Below are 12,073 nucleotides of genomic sequence, written 5' to 3'. Positions count from 1 at the left end.
TCAAATCAAAGTTCATGTACATGATGCATGCGGCATTTGCAAGTTATCATTGGCTTTTTTTTTTTCTTTTATTTTTATCTAGGTCCCATTTACACAGCATTTTTCAAGTGAAAAACAGAACACTTTCAAAGCATTTTGAGGGTATATTTACGTGATGGCAGCACTCGGAGCCCCTGAAAATGCAATTTTTTTTTTTAATGATAGGCCTCTGTGGAAATTGAGAAAAGTGCACTCGTTCAAAAACGCTGCCACTGCACATGTGCAAAGTGTCAAAACCACCATATTCTCCCAGTAGTTTTGGAGTTGAGCGTCTGTAATAGCAATCCAACTTGGTTGTCCGTCCGTACGAATGTCTGTGTCGTCGCCACGTGCGACGCTTTTAGCATCTCTGTTTTCTGCAGGCATAAATACAGCCTTACGTGATCCCTGTTTTCTCACGCGCACTGGCATTTCACAGCAAATTGTTTCGCCTGAGCAAATTTGGTTTTGCAGTTCTACACATGCTTACTCAATTTGAAATTGAGAAAAAATGTAATTTGGAAAAAAAAACACAGTGAGAGACAGCGGCTTTGCAACTGCTTCAGTTTATTGCATCAGTAATTATGAGATTGCAACAATCAACACTAATTATTAAATTATGCGCAAAAAGTCCTGAAAATAGTGTTAATTTCTAATACATTTTTGACGACAAACAAGCCCCAGATGAATTAACTCTGGGCTTCTCTAATTGGAGGTTTTTCCACAGTTAAAGGATTCACTTCAACTTGAGAAACAAATACTTCAATAAAGCTGGGATGCTTTGTTGCTCCACTGGCTGTGATTGGCAGTGTGGTAGATTCTGTTATGCAAATGCACACGAATAGTAGGAAGTAGCGCCTTATACAGTCAAACACTTTATTCAAAATTTAAATAACTTTTTTTTTTTCATTATATATTTTTAATCAGTTCTCGGCAATCTAAAGCAATTCTGAGAGGGTTGACTACTGAAGAACCGCTTCGGATCTGAATCTCCGACCGATAGGCGAACTGAACCCGGGGTCTCGTTTAATCTCATATTTAAAAAAAAAAAAAAAAAGATAATGGAAGCACCGAAAAGCGCTGGCGGCTCCAGCACAACCCGTTGACTAAGTATTTTGCCTTGCGAGGGGAAACGAATGAACGGCGTTTATCTCTGTTTTCGTGCCTCCACACACTCCCGCGGCTGCACTGGTCCGAGCCACTGCCATTAATACTGCCAGCGTGACTTGCGGTGTTCACTTAGGTTAGAAGGTTCCTATATCTTTACGCCGAGCAGCAACGTACACATATGGAAGTTGTTTCATTTTTTGTTTCATAACCTCCTCGAAGAAGGCATTTTTTTTTTTTTCACCCCACCTCAATCATCCATTTATTTATTGGCTTATTTTTCAGGAGTTTTTGCACACTGAGGTGGCAGCTCTGTTTAGGGAACAAGGGAGAGCATTAAACCTCCTGAATTCACTTGAAAAAATAATCAACCGAGCCGTGCAATAAAAACAACAAAGGCCCGCGTAATGAGCACAAGGCTTTCGCAGCGCCATTATCAGCCAGTGTGCCGAGATGAGGGACCCTCGCACAATTACAAGTCCCACACTTATCTTGTCGAAGCAGATTCTGCAGGGGAAAGAGAAGCCACGTACACTGGTGTGTATACGTGTGTGTGTGTGTGTGTGTGTGTGTGTCTGTGTGAGGCGAAGTGCACAGCCGGGCCCTTTAAAAGAAAAAGCTCAATAAACTAACAATTTCTTATGAGTTAACATTCGCTGGAATTTCAACAAGCTAAGCAGGGTTCCGTCTTATTTTGCTGATTCCTATCATGCCACATGGGCTCGTCATTATCTCAGACCTCGCCGTGATGTATAGCGGGCCTTGTTAACCACTGTAAAGTGCTGAAATGTCATGTAACCATGATGGATTGGGTCATATGGCATTTATTATGGCTGCAGCATCTGTGTTAAAGGGTAAACCCTCTGTGAATCACGCTGCAAGCGGCTGCTGGCTGATTGGGTAATTGTGAGCCATATCATGTCTGTGGGGTGCGATACTGTAGGTCCCATTATGTCCAGTGATATATTTTTTTATAGGTGTCTTTTTCTCCCCCTACAAAACAACTGCTTGTTGAAGCAATTCCGGGGTATTAACAGTGAGTTGTCAGTTTCCCTGAATTTATATTGTTCACTGAAAAAAAAAAAAAAATCCTCATATATATACATATATATATATGTATATATATATATATATATGTCATTGTCAGTTGTAGAATATAAGTATCGATAGCAGGCCTCATGTGAATGATATAAATAATTAATAGTGGACAGTCTGACCGTAAAGGAACAGAGACACACATGGTAGATGTGGATTCATATTTTCATTAATATTTCAGTGAGTTGTGGAGGAAGACCACTGGTCACTGTGCTCAAATCACAGAGTGAGTTCGTGAAACGGCCTGCGGGACTTAACATGGATAATCATCCATATTATGGGGGCAAGTCGTTCCAACTGTGGTGTTTCACAGCAAATCCTCACAGTATTAACGATTAGCCATTTCGGTGTGTTCAAGACTGTAAAAGAATCATATCATCAGCATAGAGTCGGAGGTTGGAGGTGACTGAATGTTCCAAATGCAGGACTATTCTCGGTAAGATGTCAGTTTTAGCAGTCAGTACTGTTGACTCATGACCTGGAGGTCACGTGTTGAGGTCTGGACTGTGCCTTATTGTGCAAGTATGAATTCACATTTACGTTTTAATGTGGGATTGTGTGGTTGATCCTTTCTCAACCTGAATTTTCTTCTCTATTTTTGTGAACTGATTCAAATTAGATATTGTGGGAATGAAAAGAAGATTATTTTTTTGTGAAAAAAACAAGTTTATCTGCATGGGATGTTGAAGAACAAGCTATAAATGTTTAATTCTCTGACTTACCCTCATACATCTATTCATCATTCTCTGTCTCTGAGCTGGAAGCTCCCCCATATGATTTTCTTCTGAATCCATCTTATTGTAAGTAGTAATAATAGTGTTACAAACATGAGATATAACATTGTGTTGAAAAAATATTTTGATTATTCGAATTCCCAGAACCAGACAAAACAATACAAGTTGTGTGTCAACAAACAATACATGGTGTGTCGACTCTAAAATCACTTCCTCGTCAAAGCCGACTAATTCTTCTGTAAAATATACTTGCAATTTAAATGAGACATCACCATCAAATATCAAACCCAAGTGCAGAGTGCTGAACAACTTCACATTTTATTTTCTTTGTCAGTGTGTGCTCATTTATAGCAAATCAAATTATCATCCGAATGCACCAGAGACACTAACAAGGGTGAACTTCTGCACATCCATGAGCTTGCTCTTGGGATTCAGGACTGTTCTCCCTATTTCTTCCTGTTTTAGACTGAGAAAACATTGTGTTCCCGCTCCCCTGTCACTCTCTCTTCAGTATTAAACACAGCATAAATACCTTTCACTAAAATTTTAATAGAAATGCCAATGTAAATAAAATGAGAAAGCCCCTCTTCTCCTTGTTAAATATGATAAAATGCTCCAGTATGATCTGTGTCCCTATTGTGTCCATGCACCAGGCTTTAAACCCGCTACCTTCTTTCACCCAAAGGCTTTCACTTTTTCCAAATAAATTATTTAATAGACTCCAGCGTGGTGACTTAACGTTACAAATGAGCAGCTCATTGTTCCCCGTGTCCCCCGCGTGCTTGTTTGCATGACAGTCGAGTTAATCTGAACTTCAGGCTCCCTTTTAAAGCTGATTTATGCACGAGGTTACCGCGGAGGGGGAGAAAGAACAAAACTAAACAAGAACACGCATTTTTAAACACTGAAACATGCGCATAAAGAAAAAAGCAAAGCCCTGCCGGCGTCACCGAGCTCTGAGAGACCTTCACTTCCAGCCTCCCGATCCAATCAGCCGGTCAATCAAGCGGTCGCCGTCATCAATCCTGGTGGGGGAGGACAGATACAGTCAAGTGGCTGGCAGGATGCTTGTACATTACAAAGGTCACTTCCCAATTTGCAAGCCTGGGCAGTGGCAGAGTTGTTGGTCAGTGTTTAGCAAAGTTCACTTGGGTGTATTAGCGAAACTCGTCCTCAGCATTCTTGTAGCTTCGGGGTAAAAATCTGCTCCAGCGTCGAAGCGCCGCGGTGCCGTTTGCTCCACGGCGAGGGACGAAACGCTCGGTGGTTTCGGAGGGTTGGACTGCTGCCGTTGCTGTAAGCTCCCTCCCACGCTGCTCCGCTGTACGTCTTCTGCACAAATCTTCTTGAAGTTAGCGGGATCGCATCAACCAAATGTACCTGCACAAAGAAAGGAATTCTAGGTAGTAAGTCATTCCTTGCTTGATGGGATAAGAGTTCAGGGGGAGGTGAAGGCACCTCGGGTGGGGAGAAAGAACACAGGTCACTGGCAAAAATGGAAGGTTGCCTCGAGCTTCTCTACCGAGTTGTAAACACTTCACCTCCTCTGTGGTGGTTAGAGAAAGGCCTCGTGGTCGAACAGGTGCAGAGCTGTGCGTTCAACTTGAGTATTTCTTCTCTTCACGATGCTGCTTAAAAAAAAAACTGCAGTAAACTGTAGCAATAGAGTAAAGACAGAAGAGAAAGCATCAAAAAGTCCAAAGACGACGGCTAAAATCCGTGGTTCGCTTCAGACGACGAGCTCCTTTAGCTTTCCCGTTATCTAAATAGCACACTTCATCGCTTCACCAATCTCAAGGTCATTACGCTCTTGTTCCCCATCTTGGTGTTGATCATTCAGCTACACTCGGCGCCAAGTGTGACATGAATCAGATCATCCGTCTTCTGTGGCTTTTATTCAGCTTGAGGGTTCAGGGAGCTGGAGCCAATTCCAGCTAATATCCGGTGAGCTGCAGGTTCCACCCTGGACAGGATGAACGCAGAGAGAAGACACAATCACACCCACTTACCTCAGCAATTTAGAGTAACCCATTAGCCTAACTAACACAGAAAAGTCCTGATCCTGGAATCAATCCTCAAGGGTATTTTTCCTCTTTGAGGCTGGAGCGTTAACCGGTCCAGACGTGGTGCTTCAAGAAGAAATCAACCAATGATGACACCACCAAAGCCGGGGAATGATGCAAGCCAATTAGCAAGAGCTGCTGCCTGAAGACTCAGATGATTGACCTGCCTAAGCCAAACTTTCTTGTTCCCACCATGACCTCTTTCAATGGTTGATTTAGTAATTGACATTCCCCTCTCTCGCGTTGATCCTTGCTTCTGGCAAATGGCTCCCTCAGCAGTATTTGCACCATCCGCTTCCTAAAAGATGTGTTTAATCAGAAGCACTCTGGCAATCTCTGAAAGGCTTCTGCAATCAAATACCGGCGAGTAAGCTCATCAGGCTTGTAGCGTGCTCATTTGTTGATAAAGCGCTTTTTAGTTTCTTACCATATGTTTGTTTATGTCTTAAAGATGTGCTCTGGAGTCTGGTTTATGGCCAGTTGCCGAGTTTTATCCTTTTGTCACAATTAACAGAAAGATTGATGAAGTTTTATGCCATGCCAGTAAGAAAAGAAAAAGAATTAAAGCCGCGAGCGGCGTCAAAAGGCCCTCGCCCGCTGCTTACCTGACCCGCCCCGCATTATTCTTTCATTGATGTTTGTCAAATTTGGCACATTTCCATGGCAACAAGTAAAAGTGATTTGATGGGAGATTTTTCACTTGGGCCCATTCGAATAACATGGGGAACTTCAGCCATCGTCACGGCAACACCGTTGATAATACAACATGGTTACGATTTGCTTTTTTGATCGGGACGACATGAAGGAATTATCACCCAAATTCCATTCATTTCTGATAAACTAATAATTTTACTCCCATTACAGATTTTATTTTGATTCTGTAGGGGGCGCTGTAACGCCAATTTCAAAAATTTCACTGTCAATGTGTCCAGATAAGAAGGGTCAATAAGTGTTTAAAATTTGGTTTGGATTGGAGTCATTAAGTCGAAATGGCAGCCATTTATCACACTGAAAAAATGGCAAAATTTGACATCAATTTTGCGGCGTTGCCACGCGGAAACCGTTATCTGAAGATTTGTGAATTGGATAACTTTTAATTGTCTACTTGTGTAGATGGTGTCCACCAAATTTCAGCTCATTTGGAGAAGCGCGCGATCAAAACGAACATTTTGTACGACGTCCTGGAAAACGCTGACTCAGCAATTTTGAAAATTCAATCCCAGCTCGCTGCTTTCCTGCTGTTTTGAAGGCGGGGTCATAATAATATTTTTTGTTTGTCCCGACAACGTGCATGTGTATACCAAATTTTGTGGCTGTACGACAAAGTTTTTTGCGGACTCCCTCCCATTGACGCAATGCATTTTGGGTTTTGCAGGTGGCGCTGTAGAGCCAATTTTTAAATGCCAATATTAAAATTCATATTAAAAAAAATTTTTCACCGGAACTGAATTTTGTGCAAAGTTTGGTGAGTTTTCGAGCATGTTCAGGGGGTCAAATTCCAGTTTAAAGAGCAGAAGAAGAAGAAGAAAGAAAGAAAGAATAATATTTTTTGCAAAAACAATATGCTTTTTTTTTTTTCTGCCGTTATTTCGCCCACATGTTATATATTTTCGGAAAGGTCTCGACAAGCCCGACGCGTCTGTGAGGTGTTTGAGAGTGTGAATGGCTGTGTTCGAGCGCCACGCACTCGACAACTCATGTTTGTGTGTGAGAGTGTGTGTGCGTTTTTTGTATTTGTACACGTGTGTATGAATGCATGTCGGGGTGTGTGTGTCTGGACATGTTGGCCAATGTCTGAGGTCGAGCGCTGCGCGCTCGACTTGTCATTTTTGTACGTTTGAGTGTTTGAAAGGCCTTGGTCGAGCGCTGCGCGCTCGAAAATTCGTGTGTGTGTGTGCGTTTTTGTGTTTGTACACGTGAATGTGTGAGTGCATGTCGGGGTGTGTGTGTCCTGACATGTTGTATGATGTCTGAGGTCGAGCGCTGCGCGCTCGACTTGTCATCGTTGTGTGTTTTGAGAGTGTGAAAGGCCTGAGGTCGAGCGCTGCGCGCTCGACGAGTCGTTGTCTGTGTTGCAGAAACAATAGGCCCTTCGCCCTTGGCAGGCCAGGGGCTCGGGCCTAAATATTTTTTGCAAAAACAATATGCTTTTTTTTTTTTCTGCCGTTATTTCGCCCACATGTTATATATTTTCGGAAAGGTCTCGACAAGCCCGACGCGTCTGTGAGGTGTTTGAGAGTGTGAATGGCTGTGTTCGAGCGCCACGCGCTCGACAACTCATGTTTGTGTGTGAGAGTGTGTGTGCGTTTTTTGTGTTTGTACACGTGTGTATGAGTGCATGTTGGGGTGTGTGTGTCTGGACATGTTGGCCCATGTCTGAGGTCGAGCGCTGCGCGCTCGACTTGTCATTTTTGTACGTTTGAGTGTGTGAAAGGCCTGTGGTCGAGCGCTGCGCGCTCGAAAATTCGTGTGTGTGTGTGTGCGTTTTTGTGTTTGTACACGTGAATGTGTGAGTGCATGTCGGGGTGTGTGTGTCCTGACATGTTGTATGATGTCTGAGGTCGAGCGCTGCGCGCTCGACTTGTCATCGTTGTGTGTTTTGAGAGTGTGAAAGGCCTGAGGTCGAGCGCTGCGCGCTCGACGAGTCGTTGTCTGTGTTGCAGAAACAATAGGCCCTTCGCCCTTGGCAGGCCAGGGGCTCGGGCCTAATTAAAGCCGCGAGCGGCGTCAAAAGGCCCTCGCCCGCCGCTTGCCTGACCCGCCCCGCTTTATTCTTTCATTGAAGTTTGTCAAATTTGGTACATTTCCATGGCAACAAGTAAAAGTGATTTGATGGGAGATTTCTCACTTGGGCCCATTAGAATAACATGGGGAAATTAAGCCATCGTCACGGCAACACCGTTGATATTACAATATGGTTACCATTTGCTTTTTTGATCGGGACGACATGAAGGAATTATCCCACAAATTCCATTCATTTCTGATAAACTAAGAATTTTACTCCCCATACAGATTTTATTTTGATTCTGTAGGGGGCGCTGTAACACCGATTTTCAAAATTTCAATGTCAATGTATCCAGGAAGGAAGGATTAATCAGTGTTTAAAATTTGGTTTGGATTGGAGTCATTATGTAGAAATGGCAGCCATTCATCACACTGAAAAAATGGCAAAATTTGACATCAACTTTGCGGCGTTGCCACGCGGAAACCGTGATCTGAAGATTTGTGAATTGGATAACTTTTAATTGTCTACTTGTGTAGATGGTGTCCACCAAATTTCAGCTCATTTGGAGAAGCGCGCGATCAAAACGAACATTTTGTACGACGTCATGGAAAACGCTGACTCAGCAATTTTGAAAATTCAATCCCAGTTTGCTGCTTTCCTGCTGTTTTGAAGGCGGGGTCATAATAATATTTTTTGTTTGTCCCGACAACGTGCATGTGTATACCGAATTTTGTGGCTGTACGACAAAGTTTATTGCAGACCCCCTCCCATTGACGCAATGCATTTTGGGTTTTGCAGGTGGCGCTGTAGAGCCAATTTTTAAATGCCAATATTAAAATTCATATTAAAAAAAATTTTTCACCGGAACTGAATTTTGTGCAAAGTTTGGTGAGTTTTCGAGCATGTTCAGGGGGTCAAATTCCAGTTTAAAGAGCAGAAGAAGAAGAAGAAGAAGAAAGAAAGAAAGAAAGAAAGAAAGAAAGAATAATATTTTTTGCAAAAACAATATGCTTTTTTTTTTTCTGCCATTATTTTGCCCACATGTTATATATTTTCGGAAAGGTCTCGACAAGCCCGACGCGTCTGTGAGGTGTTTGAGAGCGTGAATGTCTGTGGTCGAGTGCTACGCGCTCGACAAGTCATGTTTGTGTGTGAGAGTGTGTGTGCGTTTTTTGTGCTTGTACACGTGTGTATGAGTGCATGTCGGGGTGTGTCTGTCTGGACATGTTGGCCTATGTCTGAGGTCGAGCGCTGCGCGCTCGACTTGTCATTTTTGTACGTTTGAGTGTGTGAAAGGACTTGGTCGAGCGCTGCGCGCTCGAAAATTCGTGTGTGTGTGCGTTTTTGTGGTTGTACACGTGTATGTGTGAGTGCATGTCGGGGTGTGTGTGTCTGCACATGTTGTATGATGTCTGAGGTCGAGCGCTGCGCGCTCGACTTGTCATCGTTGTGTGTTTTGAGAGTGTGAAAGGCCTGAGGTCGAGCGCTGCGCGCTCGACTAGTCGTTGTCTGTGTTGCAGAAACAATAGGCCCTTCGCCCTTGGCAGGCCAGGGGCTCGGGCCTAAAAAGAGATTCTTTTCTCAACTTTTAAAAAAAGTTTCTTGATGCACAACTCATAAGGCAGCTAATTGGGATAGATAGAGAAGAATGCTCTTCCAAACGCATCACAATCAAAATATCCTTTAAATAAGCAGCCCCTCAGAAGAAGAAACAATATTGCAGCAGCGTCAATGTGATCATGGCGGAATAACTGCAGGCTGCCACGAGAGATTAGAGCACAGTCCTATGATTTATAGTTTTACTCTTTCAGTTTGTGGCTTCAAGTATTCCACAGTGTTTTTTTTTTTTTTTTTTTTTTTTTTTTTACAACATATGCTCTATTGAATCATCTCGTGAGAGAAAGACAAATGTATTATGGGAAAGAAAAAAATAAACTATGTGTCCTCACTGATAAAGCCTGGAATTTTCAAAGTGGACGCAACAGAGCTTGTTTACAGTCAAGCTGAGGGGGGGGGGGGGGACGTAGCTGCTCGTCGGCCGGGCGTTTGCAACGCTGACACTTTTAATACCGCTTTCCAGAGAGGAAATATGGCAGATGACCTAACACGGGGGCTTACCACTGATGGCCACAATGAGAAGGCTCAGTGTCAAAGCCATTACACAAGCCTCGGGAAAATAAATAAATAAATAAAGAAAAAATACACGGGCACAAATCAACCTCTGCCAGCATGCCAAGGTTCTTGAGAGCCTTCAGGGGAGATTTCTCTTTTCATCAGCTTTTCTCTCCCGTCTCCTCAACCACAACCGGTTAAAAGATTGGGATTGGATATGCTGTCACTCATCTGGCGACTTGATTTGGATGACAGGCGGGGTTCATGAGCTGCCGCGGAGCTGATGCGGGCCAAGCGGGGAGGAAATTTCAAGGCTTGAGAAGATTCCCCGCAGAGCACAAGGCAATCATTAGGAATTAGAAATGGAAAGGAGGAGGGAGGAGGGGCGGGGGGGGGGGGGGGGGGGGGGGGGGGGGGCGAAGGAAAATAGTTCAGGGGGAAAGGGAATAAATTTAATGTCGAGTCAATAGGTATTGATTTTTATGTAAATTTTGGCACAGCAGAGGAGGGCCTGTTCAGTCGTGAGCTATCGGGATCCAAAATCCGACTAAAAGAGACGAGAAGATATCATCCACTATTCACCGCATATTCCTCACTGCTCTGCATTTATTCTCTGATCCGCTACCTCCGGTCACCGACGGTTCTCTTTCACCGATGTTCTCCTTGGTTTTCTCTGTCTCATTCTCGTTTTCTCTCTCATTCTCTCCCTCCCCTCTCCATCCCCTTTGTATTACTGCCAAGCAGTCAAATGGATGTTGGCATATTTTGGGGCCCTGTTGTCCAACTCTCTCTCATGCGCAGGCCAAGTCCATGGCTCAGCAGAGTGCAACTTGGCAGCCGACGAGACAAGCACACTAAAGCAATTAGCGCAGCCACCAACAGTCGCTTGGAGAACGAAGCGTTCGGTCTGTTCGAGAGTCAAATAGAGAGTATTATTTATATCCAAAGGTCAGCGCCCGTCCTGTCGGAGGATTTGAGATTGGCTAATGTGGGACGTTTACACTGCGGGCGCATGAAAAAAAGCAGAAGAAGTCAAAGCGGAGTGATGTTAATAGAGCAGGGCCGTGAAAAGCACGCAGAGGTTGAATCTGGGCGGCGCTTACAGAGAAAGGGATCTTTTTTTTTTTGGTACGACCTCGCTCCCTCCCCGTTCCGGACGCGCGGCACACGGGTACGCACACCCGAGCGAAAAGATCAGTGAGCGCGGCGCACCGTTAAAGGCGGCGGAGTATGACAACCTCAGAGGGGCCGACCGCCCTCGCTGTCAAAAAAGATGACCCTCATCTCGCAGTCTTTGTTCGCAACAAGAAAGGAAGCAAAGCGGACGAAAATGACAGCGGAGACTAAGAATAGTACGTGCTAGCGGGATGCCGGAAAGGTACTGGCCCGATGTGGCACGCTGAACATGAATGTCAAGTTTGTTTTTCGGGGGTTTTCAAAGTTTTTCATTATGGAGTAGCCAGCTGGTGGAGTTTTTGTCGTTCTTTTCACTTTCATAGCAATAACCAAGTGGCCAATGGCTCTTGCATTGTAAATTCCGTGCTGTTGCATGAAATTGTTCACTCGCCAGCTTGGGAGACAAGTTGCTTATCAGTGAAGAGCACAAGAAAACACAAACGAAATGCAGTTTTCCCCATTACCTCTGTAGAGCTGGACTTCCACAACTCCTCCAGACTAATACATCCGTCTATTCTTTCACTTGATTCATTTCATTAATCTTTAGGTAATGGGGGTTGGAGACAGCTTTCCTGTACACTTTGCGGAGAGTTAAATAGAAGAAAAACTCAACCGCTCCGCTGAAAGGCCTGGAATTGAACCAGGCCTATCTCTTTAAGCAGTGCTAATCACTACTCCTGCCTCACAACTAAGTAATTTTTTTTTTTTTTTTTTTTGCTTAACTGTTTGGGAGCACAACATATATATTGCTTCGTTGCAGAAAAGAAGAAAATAGCACACAGGTAGGAGTCTGAGTGAGTCAAACTGCTGACTAATCTAACGCTGCCATCCTGCAGCGGCGAGAAATATGCGACACCTGCACAGATAATTGAGTGATACAGAATAGGGAATTAAATGTGCCTTATAGCTGGTTTGTGTCCCCTTGAGAATATGCATAAATACCGAGGCAAATTTGTTTAGTTCCAGTCTAATTGATTATTGCTTCATTAAGGCTGTCACCTGGGGGACTTTTGCAGTAAAGTTAATTATGAGTGTTTCATTAA

This window comes from Salarias fasciatus, assembly GCF_902148845.1.
Source record: "Salarias fasciatus chromosome 23 unlocalized genomic scaffold, fSalaFa1.1 super_scaffold_20, whole genome shotgun sequence".
Classification (NCBI taxonomy): Eukaryota; Metazoa; Chordata; class Actinopteri; order Blenniiformes; family Blenniidae; genus Salarias; species Salarias fasciatus.
The sequence above is the reverse complement of the archived record's forward strand: the minus strand, read 5'-3'. Positions refer to the sequence as shown.